We start from the raw sequence: 21,446 nt of genomic DNA, 5'->3' as shown, positions 1-21,446 counted from the left end.
AGTTCGCACAAAGCGACGTAGCCCGCAATATTGAAAATGGAGGCGGGAGTAAAGTTATGCAGCTGAAGTCCATAGTATTCCAGAAGCCCCCGGAGGAACGGATGGATTGGAAACCCAACGCCCCTTAGCAGATGAGGGACGAAACAAACTCACTCCCTCCCAGATGGATTGGGAAAATCCTCCGCCTGGGTCTCACCGTTAAGGGAAGCTTGCCCTGCTCGAACAGGGACCAGATCTGCAGGGGGGAGGATTCCCTGCGTTTGCAGCTTCTCTAATTGGATGTAGGCCACTGAGCACCTCTCCCACTCGCCTCTCTCTCTGAGTCGAAGGAGGAACTAGGAATGCTAGCCATGTTGGAATGGCTTCTCCTAATATTCTTTGGGGATTTTTATCCGCGAGATATTGAATGGATCTAAGATCCGATCTCTTTGAATAGGTGCTCTTCCTGGCCTAAACGGGGTGTTATTTGCAAAAATACCCTGACCCCCTGCATTCGCTCGACACGTGGAAGACGAGGTTATTAAAACGTGCAGAAGCCGAGGGGAGACATCGGATCTACGGCCGAATACACTACTTGGAAATCATTAAAGGAGGAACCTGCCTTGCAATGCCGAAGACAATTCATGTGCCGAACACCTCGCTACTAAAGACTGGTTCGGGGGCTACTGAGGGAGTCCTGGACTAAGGGGTCCTCAGGCGTCCGGCCTATTATCAGTGGGCCGGACTGGTGGGCTGTGAAGACATGGAGGCCGAAGACTGTACCCATGTCCGGATTGGACTCTCCTTGGCGACCAACTATGAAGATTCCTTCTTATGTAACCGACTCTATGTAACCCTAGTCCCCCCGGTGTCTATATAAACCGGAGGGTGTAGTCCGGAAAGGAAATACTCATTACCATAGTCATACAGGCTAGGCTTCTAGGGTTTAGCCATTACGATCTCGTGGTAGATCAACTCTTGTAATACTCATATTCATCAAGATCAATCAAGCAGGAAGTAGGGTATTACCTCCATAGAGAAGGCCCGAACCTGGGTAAACATCGTGTCCCCCGTCTCCTGTAACCATCGACCTTAGATGCACAGTTCGGGACCCCCTACCCGAGAGCCGACACCGACACCCGTCGCCGCCCCAGCTCAGCGGCCGACAGAACATCTAAGAAATTACCCACGTGGTAGTACATGGCTCCTAAGCCAACTAGTCAAGCACCTGCGTGGTGGCATGCAGATCTTCATGAAGACCCTGCCACCACACCAGCTCAGTAGCCTGCCAGCCTACATGGCGCTGCATGCCTCATTGGCCTGGACGCGTGTTGGAGTAAGGCGAAGCGGCGACGGACGGGACGGGCTTCGTTGCCGTCCTTGATAAAGCAAGAGGACACCTAAGTAACGCATTTAATGTGCTTTGTCCTACGGTGCCAGGGATAAACTCGACTACTGTACAACTTTCCACCTCCTGTGTGCCACTTTAGCAGCCACTTTGACTATAAAAGGAGGCCCGCGGCGTACTGAGAGGGGATTCGAACTTTTTGGACCCTGCACGCTCTGTAGCAAGTCCAAGAACACCAGATAAACATACACCAGCAGGAGTAGAGTATTACGCATCGCTTGCGGCCCGAACCTGGATAAAGTCCCCCGCGTGGATCTTCCCGCTCTTCCCACAGCCCCGTGCCATGTCAACCGTAGAAGCGATTCTTTGTGATCCCATAGGTGTTGTTTCCCTGACAGTGTAATTCGTAATTTATCCCTAATTTATGCCAAATTAATCCCAAATTTAATCCCAAATTTAAAAATCACATATTTTGAATGTGAAAGTAGGCAATCACTTATTTCATATCGAACCATGTTTATTACAAATATATGTTCAACCACGAATGCATAATTCGATGCACAGGTACATATACAGAAGAACTACAGAAGCAACAAGTAAAGAATGATGAACCACAGTTGTACTAAAGACTGTAAAGAGAGAGAGGCGAAAGACATTCTGGTTGCTGGAGAAGGTGAAGCGGAATGCCCATATTGTGCCCTCCTCCATGCGTAATGTGTGCACGACTCTAGGCCAACCCCTTGTGATGGCTACCCGTCCATCCTTCACTATCTTCATTAGGACTTCTCGGTGCTCATTGTAGTCTGGATGAAATACTTGAAACTTCATTGCGTGTGCACCAATCATGTACTTTGCGAGGTAATCTTGAGTGAACTGCTTCGGGAACCACTGTGAACGAAAAAGATTCAGACATTGTTGTCTAACAACTCATTAAGGGCAGTAAAAAGAGAAGGCTGTAGAGTTTGTAGTTACCATCCTACAGCTCACTGTTGTGTTGGATAGAGCGTAAAAAAATAATTTGCTTGCCACCATCCGTATCTTTTTGCTAATAATCCTTATCAGTTTCCTCACTTGATGCTTGTTCATGAATATCTCATTGCCCCATACGCAAAAACGGTCGATGCGTGGGTCCTTGCCAAGGGCATATGTACCTACAAGCAACAAGTCAATATTAGAAGCTAACAAGTGTCCAGGCCTGGATCTATATGCACTACATTATGGAACAACGGGGGGAGTACAAGCCGAGGGATGAAACTAACCTCGGCGGAAAATGGTGGCCACTCCCGTTGTTGTCCTGCATAAGTAGTGGAAAGGCATGATAAGTACAGCAACCTTAACATCAAATAAACATAGCAAAGGTAAACAACATCATCTCCAAATGATAGCTTGAATGTGTTGGTTTCAGCATGTTATTAAAGCAGATATAAAATGGAAGGCAATGTTACCTACAATAGGCTTAACAGCAATCAAATATTGCAATTCAAACTGGTATTGTTGAAAATGAATAGAACGTAGGTAATACTTAAACATCACACTGCATAAATGTGTAAAACTGAAATAAAGGGCATGTGTTAACTACACCAGGCATAACTGGAACCAAATATAGTCGTTCAAATAGGTATTGATGCAATCGAGCGGCACAGTTCTGACTTGCACATAATGAACATCACATTGTGAATGACTGAAATAAACAAGGCATAAATGATCAGTATAACAACCAAATATAGCCATTGAAAATTGGACAGAGTCTCACTGCAACCAACCTAACAAGCACATACTGATAAATAGGGCATATGCTTGAAAACTGGACAAATGCTCACTGCAACCAACCTAACAAGCAAATACAGATAAACAAGGCATCTGCTTGAAAACTGGACAAATGCTCACTGCAACCAACCTAACAAGCAAATACAGATAAATAAGGCATCTGCTTGAAAACTGGACAAATGCTCACTGCAACCAATCTAATAACCAAATACAGATAAATAAGGTATCTGCTTGATAACTAGACTAATGCTCACTGCAACCAACCTAACAACATGTAGGGTCGAAAGTAGGTCTAGAGGGGGGTGATTAGACTACTTCTCCAAATAATAATCTAACCTTTTCCCAATTTTAGTTGTGGGCAGATTTTAGCAACTTAGCACAAGTCAAGCAATCAACCTACACATGCAATTTTAAGAGTGTAGCAGCAGAAAGTAAAACATTGCATGAAGGTAAAGGGAAGGGTTTGGAGAGTGCAAATGCAATGATGACACAGAGATTTTTGGTGTCGTTCCGATAGGTGGTGCTATGATACGTCCATTTTGCATCATGTTTTGCTACTATTATTTATAATGTTTTATATGCATAATAATGCTTTTTGGAGTAATTCTAATGCCTTTTCTCTCATAATATGCAAGGTTCACACAAAGAGGGAGCATACCGGCAGCTGGAATTCTGGACCTGAAAAAGCTACGTCAGGCCACCTATTCTTCACAACTCCAAATGAGCTGAAACTTCACGGGGATTTTTTTATGGAATAAATAAGAATTATTGGAGCAAATAACTACCAGAGGGGGGCCACCAGGTGGGCACAACCCACCTGAGCGCACCAGGGAGCCCAGGTGCGCCCTGGTGGGTTGTGCCCTCCTCGGCCCACCTCCGATGCCCATCTTCTGGTATATCAGTCATTTTGACCTAGAAAAAATCAGGAGAGGAATTTCAGGATGAACCGCCGCCATCTCGAGGCGGGACTTGGACAGGAGCAATTTTGCCCTCCGGCGGAGCAATTCCGCCGGGGGAACTTCCCTCCCGGAGGGGGAAATCATCGTCATCGTCATCACCAATAACTCTCCCATCTTGGGGAGGGCAATCTCCATCAACGTCTTCCACAACACCATCTCCTCTCAAACCCTAGTTCATCTCTTGTGTTCAATCTTTGTACCGGAACCTTAGATTGGTGCTTGTGGGTGACTAGTAATGTTGATTACATCTTGTAGTTGATTACTATATGTTTTATTTGGTGGAATATTATATGTTCAGATCATTTGTGAGTAGTTACTTTGGTTCTTGAGGTCACGGGAGAAATCTGGTTGCAAGTAATCATGTGAACTTGATATGTGTTCGATATTTTGATGGTATGTATGTTGTGATTCCCTTAGTGGTGTCATGTGAACATCGACTACATGACACTTCACCATACTTGGGCCTAAGGGAATTCATTGTGGAGTAGTTATTAGATGATGGGTTGCGAGAGTGACATAAGCTTAAACCCTCGTTTATGCGCTACTTCGTAAGGGACTGATTTAGATCCAAGAGTTTAATGTTATGGTTAGATTTATTCTAAATACTTTTCTCGTAGTTGCGGATGCTTGCGAGGGGGTTAATCATAAGTAGGAGGTTTGTTCAATTAAGAACAACTCCTAAGCACCGATCCACCCACATATCAAATTATCAAAGTAGCGAACACGAATCAAACCAACATGATGAAAGTTACTAGATGAAATTCCCGTGTACCCTCAAGAACACTTTGCTTATCCCAAGAGACCGTTTTGGCCTGTTCTTTGCCTCAAAAGGATTGGGCTACTGATACGTCTCCAACGTATCTATAATTTTTATGGTTCCATGCTATTATAGTATCTGTTTTGGATGTTTTATATGCATTAATATGCTATTTTATATGATTTTTGGGACTAACCTATTAACCTAGAGCCCAGTGCCAGTTTCTGTTTTTTCCCTTGTTTTAGAGTTTCGCAGAAAAAGAATACCAAATGGAGTCCAGACGGAATTAAACTTTACCCATGATTTTTCTTGGACCAGAAGATACCCAGGAGACTTGGAGTGCAAGTCAGAGGGGCCACGAGGCGGCCACAAGGGTGGAGGGCGCGCCCAGGGGGTAGGGCGCGCCCCTGACCTTGTGGGCCCCTCGTAGCTCCCCTGACCTAATTCTTTCGCCTATATATACTCTTATACCCCAAAAACATCCAGGGAGCCACGAAACCACTTTTCCACCGTCGCAACCTTCTCTACCCGTGAGATGCCATCTTGGGGCCTTTTTCGACATCATGCCGGAAGGGGAATCAATCACGAAGGGCTTCTACAACAACACCATTAGCTCTCCGATGAAGCGTGAGTAGTTTACTTCAGACCTACAGGTTCATAGCTAGTAGCTAGATGGCTTCTTCTCTCTCTTTGATTCTCAATACAAAGTTCTCCTCGATGTTCTTGGAGATCTATTCGATGTAATACTCTTTTGCGGTGTGTTTGCCGAGATCCGATGAATTGTGGATTTATGCTCAACTTATCTATGAATATTATTTGAATCTCCTCTGAATTCTTTTATGCATGATTTGATATCTTCGCAAGTCTCTTCGAACTATCGATTTGGTTTGGCCAACTAGATTGGTTTTTCTTGCAATTGGAGAAGTGATTAGCTTTGGGTTTAATCTTGCGGTGTCCTTTCCCAGTGACAGTAGGGGCAGCAAGGCACATATTGTATTGTTGCCATCGAGGATAACAAGATGGGGTTTTCATCATATTGCTTGAGTTAATCCCGCTACATCATGTCATCTTGCTTAATGCATTACTCTGTTCTTATGAACTTAATACTCTAGATGCGAGCAGGAGTCGGTCGATGTGTGGAGTAAAAGTAGTAGATGCAGGCATGAGTCGGTCTACTCGACATGGACGTGATGCCTATATTCATGATCATTGCCTTAGATATCATAATAACTTTGCGCTTTTCTATCAATTGCTCGGCAGTAATTTGTTCACCCACCGTAATAATTTATATCTTGAGAGAAGCCTCTAGTGAAACCTATGGCCCCCGGGTCTATTTTACATCATATTAGTTTCCCATCAACTTTCCAATTTCTATCGCCGTTCTCTTACTTTGCAATCTTTACTTTCCGTTCTATAAACCAAAAATACCAAAAATATTACTTTACTGTTTATCCATCTCTATCGGATCTCACTTTGCAAGTTGGTGTTTGTTTGTGCAGGTATTCGGTGGCTTGTTGCATAGTCTCCTACTGGATTGATACCTTGGTTCATAAAACTGAGGGAAATACTTACGCTCCTTTGCTGCATCACCGTTTCCTCTTCAAGGGAAAAACCAACGCAAGCTCAAGAGGTAGCAAGAAGGATTTCTGGCGCCGTTACCGGGGAGATCTACACCAAGCCAAGACATACCAACTACCCATCATAAACTCTCATCTCTCGCATTACATTATTCACCATTCGCCTCCTGTTTTCCTCTCCCCCACTTCTAAAACGATTTTCGAAAAAATTCGCCTTTTCTTCGCCCCTCTTCCGTTCGTCTTCTTCACTTGCTTTTTTGTGTGCTCGTGTGTTGGATTGCTTGCTTTGTCACGATGGCTCAAGATAATACCAAATTGTGTGACTTTTCCAATACCAACAACAATGATTTTATTAGTACTCCGATTGCTCCCGATGCTAATGCGGAATCTTGTGAGATTAATACTTCTTTGTTGAATCTTGTTATGAAAGATCAATTTTCCGGCCTTCCCATTGAAGATGTCGCATCCCATCTTAATAATTTCGTTGATTTGTGCGATATGCAAAAGAAAAAAGATGTGGATAATGATATTGTTAAGTTGAAGCTATTTCTGTTCTCGCTTAGGGATCGCGCTAAAACTTGCTTTTCATCTTTGCCTAAAAATAGTATGGATTCATGGAATAAGTGTCAAGATGCTTTTATTTCCAAGTATTTTCCTCCCGCTAAGATCATCTCCCTTAGGAACAATATTATGAGTTTTAAGCAACTTGATCATGAACATGTTGCACAATCTTGGTGGAGGATGAAATTGATGATTAGAAATTGCCCGACTCATGGTTTGAATTTATGGATGATTATACAAAAAAATTATGCCGGATTGAATTTTGCTTCTAGAAATCTTTTAGATTCGGTCGCGGGAGGCACTTTTATGGAAATTACTTTGGGAGAAGCTACTAAACTCCTAGATAATATTATGGTTAACTATTCTCAATGGCATATCGAAAGATCTTCCACTAGTAAAAAAGTGCATGCAATTGAAGAAATAAATTTTTTGAGTGGAAGGATGAATGAGCTTATGAAATTGTTTGCTAATAAGAGTGCTCCTATTGATCCTAATGATATGCCTTTGTCTACTTTGATTGAAAACAATAATGAATCTATGGACGTGAATTTTGTTGGTGGGAACAATTTTGGTAATAACACGTTTAGCGGTAATTTTAATCCTAGGCCGTTTCCTAGTAATTCCTCTAATAATTATGGTAATTCCTACAACAAATCTTATGGAAATTATAATAAGATGCCCTCTAAATTTGAGAATATTGTTAAAGAATTTATTAGTTTGCAAAAGAATTTCAATGCTTTGATCGAAGAAAAAATGCTTAAGATTGATGATTTGGCTAAGAACGTGGATAGAATTTCTCTTGATGTTGATTCTTTGAAACTTGGATCTATTCCACCTAATCATGATATCAATGAGTCTCTCAAGTCCATGAGAATTTCCATTGATGAGTGCAAAGAAAGAACTGCTAAGATGCGCGCTAAGAAAGATTGGTTTATAAAAGCGTGTTCTTCTAGTTTCCGTGAAATTAATGATGAAGATCTAAAAGTGATTGATGTAGCTCCTATTGAATCTTTGTTTTCCAATGTTAATCTTAATAAATATGGGACTGGATATGAGTCAACTTTAGTTAGATGGCATCCAAATGATTCGGAGTTTTTAGATCTTGATGCAAAAATTGATAAAAGTGGGATTGAAGAGGTCAAAACTTTAGATAGCAATGAACACACTATTTTGGATTTCAAGGACTTTAATTACAATAATTGCTCTTTTATAGATTGTATTTCCTTGTTGCAATCCATTTTGAATTCTCCTCATGCTTATAATCAAAACAAAGCTTTCACTAAACATATTGTTGATGCCATGATGCAATCTTATGAAGATAAGCTTAATTTGGAAGTTTCTATTACTAGAAAACTTTATGATGAGTGGGAACCTACTATTAAGATTAATATTAAAGATTATTCATGCTATGCTTTGTGTGATTTGGGTGCTAGTGTTTCCATGATTCCGAAAACTTTATGTGATGTGCTAGGTTTCCGTGATTTTTATGATTGTTCCTTAAATTTGCATCTTGCGGATTCCACTATTAAGAAACCTATCGGAAGAATTAATGATGTTCTTATTGTTGCAAATAGGAATTATGTGCACGTAGATTTCATTGTTCTTGATATAAATTGCAGTCCTACTTGTCCTATTATTCTTTGTAGACCTTTCCTTAGAACGATTGGTGCAATCATTGATATGAAAGAAGGAAACATTAGATTTCAATTTCCGTTAAGGAAAGCCATGGAACACTTTCCAAGAAAGAAAATTAAATTGTCTTATGAATATATTATGAGAGCCACTAATGGAAAGCATGCCAAAGATGATAATACTTAGATCTATTCGTGTTTTTATGCCTAGCTAGGGGCGTTAAACAATAGCGCTTGTTGGGAGGCAACCCAATTTTATTTTTGTTCTTGCTTTTGAGGTCCTGTTTTGCTTTGAATAACTCATCTAGCCTCTAGTTAGATGTGGTTTTGTGCTTAAATTAGTGTTTGTGCCAAGTAAGACCTACGGGATAACCTACGGTGATAGTTAATTTGATCTTACTGAAAAACAGAAACTTTGCGCTCACGAAAACAATTCTCATTTTAGCCAGAGAGTGATTTTTAGTTTATTCTTTTTGAAGAGGATTAATAGACAAATTATCTAGGACTTCCTATTTTCTCAGGATTTTTGGAGTTACAGAAGTATTCGAAATATCCAGATTGCTACAGACTGTTCTGTTTTTGACAGATTCTGTTTTTCGCGTGTTGTTTTCTTATTTTGATGCATCTATGGCTAGTATCGGGAGTATGAACCATGGAAAAGTTGGAATACAGTACATATTACACCAATATAAATAAATAATGAGTTCACAACAGTACCAAAAGTGGTGATTTATTTTCTTATACTAACGGAGCTTACGAGATTTTCTTTTGGAGTTTTGTCTTGTGAAGTTTTCATGTTTTGGGTAAGGATTTGATGGACAATGGAATAAGGACTGGCAAGAGCCTAAGATTGGGGATGCCCAAGGCACCCCAAGGAAATATTCAAGGATATCAAAAAGCCTAAGCTTGGGGATGCCCCGGGAAGGCATCCCCTCTTTCGTCTTCGTTTATTGGTAACTTTACTTGAGGCTATATTTTTATTCACCACATGATATGTGTTTTGCTTGGAGCGTCTTGTATGATTTGAGTCTTTGCTTTTTAGTTTGACATAATTATCCTTGCTGTACACACCTTTTTAGAGAGACACACATGAATCATGACTTATTAGAATGCTCTGTGTGCTTCACTTATATCTTTTGAGCTAGGCAAAATTGCTCTAGTGCTTCACTTATATCTTTTTAGAGCAAGGCGGTGGTTTTATTTTATAGAAATTGATGAACTCTCGTACTTCACTTATATTATTTTGAGAGTCTCTAAACAGCATGGTAATTTTCTTTGGTTATAAAATTAGTCCTAATATGATAGGCATCCAAGAGGGATATAATAAAAACTTTCATATAAAGTGCATTGAATACTATGAGAAGTTTGATTCCTTATGATTTTTTTGAGATATGAAGATGGTGATATTAGAGTCATGCTAGTAAGTAGTTGTGAATTTGACAAATACTTGTGTTGAGGTTTGTGAGTCCCATAGCATGCACGTATGGTGAACCGTTATGTAACGAAGTTGGAGCATGAGATGTTTTTTGATTGTCTTCCTTATGAGTGGCGGTCGGGGACGAGCGATGGTCTTTTCCTACCAATCTATCCCCCTAGGAGCATGCGCGTAGTTCTTTGTTTCGATGAATAATGGATTTTTTCAATAAGTATGTGAGTTCTTTATGACTAATGTTGAGTCCATGGATTATACGCACTCTCACCTTTCTGCCATTGCTAGCCTCTCTAGTACCGCGCAACTTTCGCCGGTACCATAAACCCACCACATATCCTTCCTCAAAATAGCCACCATACCTACCTATTATGGTATTTCCATAGCCATTCCGAGATATATTTCCATGCAACTTTCCACCGTTCCGTTTATTATGACACGCTCCATCATTGCAATATTGCTTTGCATGATCATGTAGTTGACATCGTATTTGTGGCAAAGCCACCGTTCATCATTTTCTATACATGTCGCTCTTGATTCATTGCACATCCTGCTACAACGCCGGAGGCATTCACATAGAGTCATATTTTTCTTCTAGTATCGAGTTCTAATTTTTGAGTTGTAAGTAAATATAAGTGTGATGATTTTCCTTATTAGAGCATTGTCCCATGTGAGGAAATAAAAATAAAAAAAGAGAGAAAGGCCAAACAAAAAAAGAGAAGGCCCAAAAAAAGAGAAAAAGGAGAAAAAAAAGAGAAAAGAAAAAAATGAGAGAAAAAGAGAGAAGGGACAATATTACTATCATTTTTGCCACACTTGTGCTTCAAAGTAGCACCATGATCTTCATGATAGAGAGTCTCCTATGATATCACTTTCATATGCTAGTGGGATTTTATCGTTATAGAACTTGGCTTGTATATTCCGACGATGAGCTTCCTCAAATGCCCTAGGTCTTCATGAGCAAGCAAGTTGGATGCACACCCACTTAGTTTTCTTTTTGAGCTTTCATAAACTTATAGCTCTAGTGCATTCGTTGTATGGCAATCCCTACTCACTCGCATTGATATCTATTAATGGGATCTCCATAGCCTGTTCATAAGCCTAGTTGATGTGAGACTATCTCCCTCTTTTTTGTCTTCTCCACAACCACCGTCTATTCCACCTATAGTGCTATGTCCATGACTCATGCTCATGTATTGCGTGAAAGTTGAAAAGGTTTGAGAACGTCAAAAGTATGAAACAATTGCTTGGCTTGTCATCGGGGTTGTGCATGATCTGAATATTTTGTGTGATGAAGATGGAGCATAGCCAGACTATATGATTTTGTAGGGATAAGCTTTCTTTACCATGTTATTTTGAGAAGATATAATTATTTTGTTAGTATTCTTGCAGTATTATTGTTTTTATGTCAATATTAAACTTTTGTTCTCAATCTTATGGATCTGGACATTCATGCCACAATAAAGAGAATTACATGAATAAATATGATATGTAGCATTCCACATCAAAAATTCTGTTTTTATCATTTACCTACTCGAGGACGAGGAGGAATTAAGCTTGGGGATGCTTGATACGTCTCCAACGTATCTATAATTTTTTATGGTTCCATGCTATTATATTATCTGTTTTGGATGTTTTATATGCATTAGTATGCTATTTTATATGATTTTTGGGACTAACCTATTAACCTAGAGCCCAGTGCCAGTTTTTGTTTTTTCCTTGTTTTAGAGTTTCGCATAAAAGGAATACCAAACGGAGTCCAAATGGAATACAACTTTCGCCATGATTTTTCTTGGACCAGAAGACACCCAGGAGACTTGGAGTGCAAGTCAGAGGAGCCTCGAGGCGGCTACAAGGGTGGAGGGCGCGCCCAGGGGGGTGGGGCGCGCCCCTGACCTTGTGAGCCCCGGCCTCGTAGCTCCCTGACCTAATTCTTTCGCCTATATATACTCTTATATCCCAAAAACATCCAGGGGAGCCACGAAACCACTTTTCCACCGCCGCAACCTTCTCTACCCGTGAGATCCCATCTTGGGGCCTTTTCCGGCATCCTGTCGGAGGGGTAATCGATCACGGAGGGCTTCTACATCAACACCACTGCCTCTCCGATGAAGCGTGAGTAGTTTACTTTAGACCTACGGGTCCATAGCTAGTAGCTAGATGGCTTCTTCTCTCTCTTTGAATCTCAATAAAAAGTTCTCCTCGATGTTCTTAGAGATCTATTCGATGTAATACTATTTTGCGGTGTGTTTGCCGAGATCCGATGAATTGTGGATTTATGATCATCTTATCTATGAATATTATTTGAATCTGCTCTGAATTCTTTTATGCATGATTTGATATCTTTGCAAGTCTCTTCGAACTATCGATTTGGTTTGGCCAACTAGATTGGTTTTTCTTAAAATGGGAGAAGTGCTTAGCTTTGGGTTCAATCTTGCGGTGTCCTTTCCCAGTGACAGAGGGGGCCCACCATGTGCGCACAACCCACCTGGGCGCGCCAGGGAGCCCAGGCGCGCCCTGGTGGGTTGTGCCCTCCTCGGCCCATCTCTAGTGCCCATCTTCTGGTATATAAGTGCCCTAGGCACTCTCTGAAATGTGTCTGTAGTGGGTCTATCATCCATGTCCTCAGTATCCTCTTGAAGGTTTTCCACAGCTGTCTGTATCTCAGTGGCCTTCACATCTAGGTCATGGAATTTTGTCTCAATAATCCTCTCAAGACTTTCCTGATTTTGAGACAAGGTGGCAAATCTCTTCTCAATTCTCACGGTAGCCTCAAGTAGATAACTCAGTTGATCTTGCTTGGTCTTGAGTAGCACTGTGGAAACTTCTGGGGCACTTGCTGCCTTTGCTGCTTTTGCAGCCTTAGCTCTCTCTATCTTCTCCTAGGCATCTGCACAAGTAGGATGTGAAGCATCCATGACAACCTCATTTTCCTCAAAGTCTGGCCTCAGGGGTAGATGCTCACTATCTAGTAGACATGTCCCAATTCCCACCTTGGAATTGATCAGTGTCTGGATGTGTGGGGCATATCCACAAGACCTCTTATGGTCTGTTGTTGTCCTCTTAATTGTTTCAACAACCAAGCGTGTGACCTTGAATTTCTATGGGACATCAAACATGTGAAGCAAATTGATGGAATGACCACGTATCATCCTGTGATCTCCAGACTTGGGCAATAGAGTGTGCCTCAAGATGGTGTTCATGGTGGTCAAGCTAGCAAGCAAATAGTATATAGATCCAAGCTTGTTTGTCTCCAATGCTTTGTCAGGGATTGGCTTGTACATATTTGCCATGGAGTTGTGATCCTTCCTAGGCTTAGCATGCACATCAATATCATTCTCTTCTTCCTCGGGGGCATTGATCAACTTGGCCCATTCTCAGATTGTTGACTGATATCTAGTTCCTTCTGTCATCCATACAACCTTTCCATCAGGGTAGAAGTGAGTTGTGGAATAGAACTACATAAGCATTTCATCGTTCCACTTTGTCAGCTTCTGACCAACAAACTTGTCAACACCATTCATCCTGAAGCTCTCATGCACATGAGGAAAGTAATCTTCATTGGAGTCAATGTATTTCCAGTCTACCCATTTCATGTCACAAACAATTGGTTTCTTGTTCAATAGGACACTCTCATAGAAATCTTGCTGCTCTCTCGTATGAAAGCGATAGTCCACAGCAGTCCTTCTCCTAGTGGCATAGGGATCTGTCTTCCTCCATTGTCTCAGTCCTGCATCCTTTCTCAACTTCATGTTCTCTGCCACAGGATGATCATCATTATGACTTGGGATCTTGGGCTTGAGTTTCCTGAGCACTAGTGTCTCTTCTTCTTCTTGAACTTCAGGCACTGGGGCCTTGTTTTTCTCCACAGCTGATATATTTCTTGTTGATCCCTTGGCAGCTGTTTTCTTGGGGGCTTGAACTGGAGCTGAAGGCTTAGGGGCAGACTTGGGCTTAGAAGGAGCAGCCCCAGTCCTGATGGCATCCCCCATCAGCTTCTGTGTTTGACGGGAGGTGCAGCAGGCTCTTCCTCCTCCTCTTATCATCTTCCCTCATGGAAGGTCTTCCAAGCACTCTGGCAGTTGTAGTTCTAGCCCTCTTCTTCTTTCCATCAGTTGCCTCAATGATAACCCACAAGTATAGGGGATCGTTTGTAGCCTTTTTCGATAAATAAGAGTGTCGAACCCAACGAGGAGCTAAAGGCAGAACAAATATCCCCTCAAGTTCTATCGACCACCGACACAACTCTACGCACACTTGACGTTTGCTTTACCTAAAACAAGTATGAAACTATTTTGCTAGAATAAAACTACGAGTACTGTGCGAGAATAAAACTATGAATAAATTGCATGGTAATAAAAGTAGATAGCTTTTGTCAACGAGGAAGTCATTTGTCCCCAGGCAATCGATAACAAGTACCGGTAATCATTCTTGTAATTTTATATGAGGGAGAGGCATGCGTTAACATACTTTCTCTACTTGGATCATATGCACTTATGATTGGAACTCTAGCAAGCATACGCAACTACTAAAGATCACTAAGGTCGTGAAACCCAACCATAGCATTAAGCATCAAGTCCTCTTTATCCCATACGCAACAAGCCACCTACTCGGGTTTAAGCTTCTGTCACTCTCGCAACCCACCATAAACGAATCATGAACGTACTGCAACACCCTACAGCGGGGATCCCTCATGTTTGCGTGAGACGGAGGGCACCGTAGGACAGCACCATAAATAAAATATACAATCATACCAACCAATATCAGGATTAACCCATAGGACAAAACGGATCTACTCAAACATCATAGGAGAGCCAAATATCATTGGGAAATAATATATGGAGTTGAGTGCCATGTTTAAGTAGAGATTACATCGGGGAGAAGAGGTGTTACACCGCTGCATAGAGGGGGAGAGAGTTGGTGTTGACGGTAGCAAGATTGTTGATGTAGATCGCCGTCATGATCCTAGCCCCGGCGGCGTTCCGGCGCCACCGGGGGAGAGGGGGAGAGAGCCCCCCTCCTTCTTATTCTTACTTGGCCTCCCCCTAGATGGGAGGAGAGTTCCCCCTCTGGTCCATGGCCTCCATGGTGGGGGAGGGGCGGCGGCCCCTCCGCGATTGGATCTCCCTCTCTGTTCTCTTTTGTTTCGCGTTCCCCAGATCTGGCCCTTCACAATTTCTTAAATTCCCGAAGATCCGTAACTCCGATTGCGCTGAAATTTTTACACGATTTTTGTCAGAAATTATATTTCTTGTGCTAGAAGAAGGGCCCCAACCGCCTTATGAGAAGGGCACCAGGGCGCGCATGGCACCCCCTGGCGCGCCCTGTTGTATCTTGGGGGCTGTGGGACCCCGTTTGCATTGATTCCACATCCCAAAAATCACATATATTCCAAAATAATTCTCCGTAAATTTTTATCGTGTTTGGACTTCATTTGATATGGATTTTCCGTGAAACAAAAAATATGCAACAAACAGGAACTGGCACTAGATCAATAGGTTAGTCCAATAAATCATATAAATTGTTGCCAAAAATATGTAAAAGTTGTATAATATTGGCATGGAACAATCAAATATTATATATACGACGGAGACGTATCAGCATCTCGAAGCTTAATTCCTGCTCGTCCTCGAGCAGGTAAATGGTAAAAAAGATAATTTTTGATGTGGAATGCTACCTAGCATAAACTTGATATATATCTAATCATTACATGAATATTAAGACAGGAGTGATTCAAAGCAATAGTCTATAATTTGACATAAAGACATCAATACTCAAGCATCCCAACAAACAATCATGTCTTTCAAAATATCAACGCTAAAGAAAGCTATCCCTACAAAACCATATAGTCTTGTCATGCTCTGTCTTCTTAACACAAAGTATTTATCATGCACAACTGATACGTCTGCAACGTATCTTTAATTTTTGTTTGTTCCATGCTATTATATTATCTGTTTTGGATGTTTAATGGGCTTTACTAAGCGCTTTTATATTATTTTTGGGACTAACCTATTAACCGAAGGCCCAGTGCAAATTGCTGTTTTTTGCCTATTTCAGCGTTTCGCAGAAAAGGAATATCAAACGGAATCCAAATGGAATGAAACCTTCGGGAGAGTTATTTTTGGAACAAACGTGATCCAGGGGACTTGGAGTGGACGTCAAGAAACAAGCGGGGAGGCCACGAGGCAGGGAGGCGCGCCCCCCCACCCTCGTGGGCCCCTCGCAGCTCCACCGACCTACTTCTTCCTCCTATATATATCCATATACCCCAAAAACATCCGAGAGCACCACGAAACCCTATTTCCACCACCGCAACCTTCTGTACCCGTGAGATCCCATCTTGGGGCCTTTTCCGGCACTCCGCCGGAGGGGGAATCGATCATGGAGGGCTTCTACATCAACACCATAGCCTCTCCGATGATGTGTGAGTAGTTTACCACAGACCTTCGGGTCCATAGTTATTAGCTAGATGGCTTCTTCTCTCTCTTTGGATCTCAATACAAAGTTCTCCTCGATCTTCTTGGAGATCTATTCGATGTAATTATTTTTGCGGTGTGTTTGTCGAGATCCAACGAATTGTGGATTTATGATCAAGATTATCTATGAACAATATTTGAATCTCCTCTGAATTCTTTTATGTATGATTTGTTATCTTTGCAAGTCTCTTAGAATTATCAGTTTGCTTTGGCCTACTAGATTGATCTTTCTTGCAATGGGAGAAGTGCTTAGCTTTGGGTTCAATCTTGCGGTGTCCTTTCCCAGTGACAGCAGGGGCAGTAAGGCATGCATTGTATTGTTGCCATCGAGGATAAAAAGATGGGGTTTATATCATATTGCTTGAGTTTATCCCTCTACATCATGTCATCTTGCCTATGCGTTACTCTATTCTTATGAACTTAATACTCTAGATGCATGCTGGATAGCGGTCGATGTGTGGAGTAATAGTAGTAGATGCAGAATCGTTTCGGTCTACTTGTCACAGACGTGGTGCCTATATAACTGATCATGCCTAGATATTCTCATAACTATGCACTTTTTTATCAATTGCTCAACAGTAATTTGTTCACCCACCATAATACTTATGCTATCTTGAGAGAAGCCACTAGTGAAACCTATGGCCCCGGGTCTATTTTCCATCATATAAGTTTCCAATCTATTTTACTTTGCAATCTTTACTTTCAATCTATATCATAAAAAATACCAAAAATATTTATCTTATTATCTCTATCAGATCTCACTTTTGCAAGTGGCCATGAAGGGATTGACAACCCCTTTATCGCGTTGGTTGCAAGGTTCTTATTTGTTTGTGTAGGTACGAGGCGACTTGCGTTTAGTCTCCTACTGGATTGATACCTTGGTTCTCAAAAACTGAGGGAAATACTTACGCTACTTTCCCGCATCACCCTTTCCTCTTCAAAGGAAAACCAACGCAGTGCTCAAGAGGTAGCAAGAAGGATTTCTGGCACCGTTGCCGGGGAGATCTCCGCACAAGTCAAGACATACCAAGTACCCATCACAAACTCTTATCCCTCGCATTACATTATTTGCCATTTGCCTCTCGTTTTCCTCTCCCCCACTTCACCTTTGTCGTTTTATTCGCCCCCCTTTTTCCGTTCGTCTCTTTTCGCTTGCTTCTTGTGTGTTCGTTCTTTGTGCAATTTGCTGCCTTCATGTCTGACACTGGGGAGGTTATCGTTGATAAGGATAATAATATGGAAAACTTTGATGCTTTTGATGATCCCCATGAAGATCCTACTATTTTACACACTAAAAAGTTTCGGATTGCTAGCGGTAATATTATTGGAAAAGGAGTTATTCAAGATTTCTTTACTTGTGTCGGTGCTTTGCCCACTATGGGAGGGTCAATCCTTCATAGAACCAGTAGTCTTGCAGATGCCATATCTTTGCTCATAGTTGAACTTGAAAGATAATTTTTGCATATGCATCCTTCCATACAAAGGATTTTCTTAGAATTTTCCAATATTGAGCATTCTTCTGTCAAACGCGCAGCTACTATCTTTTTGGCACATGAGTTCAGATTTATTATGAAAGAAGCCAAGGAAGTTTTTGCGCACTATAGGGTGGATGCCGGCTGTCCACCCATAGAGGCTATCCTTTTTAATCAGGAAGATATTATGCATTTACAATCTTTAGATCATGTTGCTTATAATGAAAACCTTAGAAAGAAGGTTCCTACTGATGTTCTAGTCAATAAATTTCTGAGCTTAATGACAATTTTGCTATTCAGAACAACGGGCTAGGCTTTTCTCTTGAACAGAGGCTCATGACTTATTGCCAAAAGAATGCTTATAATGATGAATTGGTTGTGCAATATAAGAAGCCAAAGGAGGAACCCATACCTCCCGATCTTGATCTTGGGGACTTTTGTCCCATTAAATTTAGCCCTTTTGATTACTTTTGCTTGCCACAAAGAAAACTTGCTGCTGAACGTAGGGAATATGAGATGAGTTTTTGCAATTTGCCCTACTATTATTATGATAATACCTAGATCTATTCTTGCTTTTATGCCTAGCTAGGGGCGTTAAACGATAGCGCTTGTTGGGAGGCAACCCAATTTTATTTTTGTTTCTTGCTTTTTGGTTCTGTTTAGTAATAAATAATTCATCTAGCCTCTGTTTAGATATGTTTTCATGATTTAAATTAGTGTTTGTGCCAAGTAGAACCTTTGGGAAGACTTGGGTGGAGTCTTTACGATCTTGCTGTAAAAAACAGAAACTTTAGCGCTCACGAGATTAGCTGCCATTTTTTACTGGAGAGTGCTTTTAAGTTAATTATTTTTTCAGATGATTAATAGACAAATTCCTCACGTCCACCAATTTATTTCAGAATTTTTGGAGTTACAGAAGTATACGTTTGATCCAGATTACTACAGACTGTTCTGTTTTTGACAGATTCTGTTTTTCGTGTGTTGTTTGCTTATTTTGATGAATCTATGGCTAGTATCGGAGGGTATGAACCATAGAGAAGTTGGAATACATTAGTTTTTACACCAATATAAATAAATAATGAGTTCATTACAGTAACTTATGGTGGTGATTTGTTTTCTTTCCCTAACGCAGCTCATGAGATTTTCTGTTGAGTTTTGTGTATTGAAGTTTTCAAGTTTTGGGTAAAGATTTGATGGATTATGGAATAAGGAGTGGAAAGAGCCTAAGATTGGGGATGCCCAAGGCACCCCAAGGTAAAATTCAAGGACAACCAAAAGCCTAAGCTTGGGGATGCCCCGGAAGGCATCCCCTCTTTCGTCTTCGTCTATCGGTAACTTTACTTGAGGCTATATTTTTATTCACCACATGATATGTGTTTTGCTTGGAGCGTCTTGTATGATTTGAGTATTTGCTTTTTAGTTTACCACAATAATCCTTGCTGCACACACCTTTTGGGAGAGACACACATGAATCGGAATTTATTAGAATACTCTATGTGCTTCACTTATATCTTTTGAGCTAGATAATTTTGCTCTAGTGCTTCACTTATATCTTTTTAGAGCACGGTGGTGGTTTTATTTTATATAAATTATTGATCTCTCATGCTTCACTTATACTATTTTGAGAGTCTTCTAGAACAGCATGGTAGTTTTCTTTGGCTATAAAATTAGTCCTAATATGATGAACATCCAAGATAGGTATAATAAAAACTATCATATAAAGTGCATCGAATACTATGAGAAGTTTGATTCTTTATGATTGTTTTGAGATATGAAGATGGTGATATTAGAGTCATGCTATTTGAGTAGTTGTGAATTTCATAAATACTTGTTCTAAAGTTTGTGATTCACGTAGCATGCAAGTATGGTGAACCGTTATGTGATGAAGTCGGAGCATGATTTATTTATTGATTATCTTCCTTATGAGTGGCGGTCGGGAACGAGCGATGGTCTTTTCCTACCAATCTATCCCCCTAGGAGCATGCACGTAGTACTTCGTTCGATGACTAATAGATTTTTGCAATAAGTATGTGAGTTCTTTATGACTAATGTTGAGTCCATGGATTATACGCACTCTCACCCTTCCACCATTGCTAGCCTCTCTAATACCGCGCACCTTTCGCCGGTATCATACACCCACCATATACCTTCCTCAAAACAGCCACCATACCTACCTATTATGGCATTTCGATAGCCATTCCGAGATATATTGCCATGCAACTTGCCACCATTCCGTTTGTTATGACACGTTTCATCATTGTCATATTGCTTTGCATGATCATGTAGTTGACATCGTATTTGTGGCAAAGCCACCTTTATAATTCTTTCATACATGTCACTCTTGATTCATTGCATATCCCGGTACACCGCCGGAGGCATTCACATAGAGTCATATTTTGTTCTGAGTATTGAGTTGTAATTTTTGAATTGTAAGTAAATAAAAGTGTGATGATCATCGTTATTAGAGCATTGTCCCTAGTGAGGAAAGGATGATGGAGATTATGATTCCCCCACAAGTCGGGAGGAGACTCCGGACGAAAAAAAAGAGAAAGGAAAAAAAGAGGCCAAAAAAAAGAGAAAAAGGCCCCCAAAAAAGAGAGAAAAAGACAGAAGGGACAATGTTACTATCCTCTTACCACACTTGTGCTTCAAAGTAGCACCATGATCTTCATAATGGAGAGTCTCCTATGTTGTAACTTTTATATACTAGTGGGAATTTTACATTATAGAACTTGGCTTGTATATTCCAATGATGGGCTACCTGAAAATGCCCTAGGTCTTCGTGAGCAAGTGAGTTGGATGCACACCCACTTAGTTTCTTTTGTTGAGCTTTCGTACATTTTAGCTCTAGTGCATCTGTCGGATCAAGGGTTCCGGCAAAACCCTCGAGGCTTGAACACTGGGGTGTGCGCGAAGATTTCCTCCCTATCGATCCACGCCCTAGCTCGCTAAGATCTCACGGACGAACTCGACGAACTCACAAGACAAAGACACAAGATTTATACTGGTTCGGGCCACCGTTGTGGTGTAATACCCTACTCCAGTGTGGTGGTGGTGGATTGCCTCTTGGGCTGATGATGAACAGTACAGGGGGAAGAACAGCCTCCTGAGGTTGAGGTGTTCTTGTGCTTGACGAACTTGTGTGGGTGAGATACCTCTGAATGAGTTCTCCCCTCCCTACTTTGGTGGCTAGTTCTACTTATATAGGCCCTGGTCCTCTCCCCAAATATTGAGCGAGAAGGGAGCCAACAATGGACAATTAGAAAGGGGACCGCTAGTACAGCTTATCCTGACAAAAGCGGTCTTAGCCTGCGAAAGGCTCTGGTGGTGACGCCGTCTTGGGCTCCATGGTGACCTCCGTCTTGCCGTCCTGCTAGTCTTGGTCTCGTTGCACCGATATGGAAACCTTTGCTTGATGCCTCAGTACTCCGCGCCTGCGCTTGCCCCCTTGGCACTAAAGAGGAAACAAGGACGCTGCACGCACTGGCGC

This window comes from Aegilops tauschii, chromosome 7, assembly GCF_002575655.3.
Source record: "Aegilops tauschii subsp. strangulata cultivar AL8/78 chromosome 7, Aet v6.0, whole genome shotgun sequence".
NCBI classification, from domain to species: Eukaryota; Viridiplantae; Streptophyta; class Magnoliopsida; order Poales; family Poaceae; genus Aegilops; species Aegilops tauschii.
The sequence above is the reverse complement of the archived record's forward strand: the minus strand, read 5'-3'. Positions refer to the sequence as shown.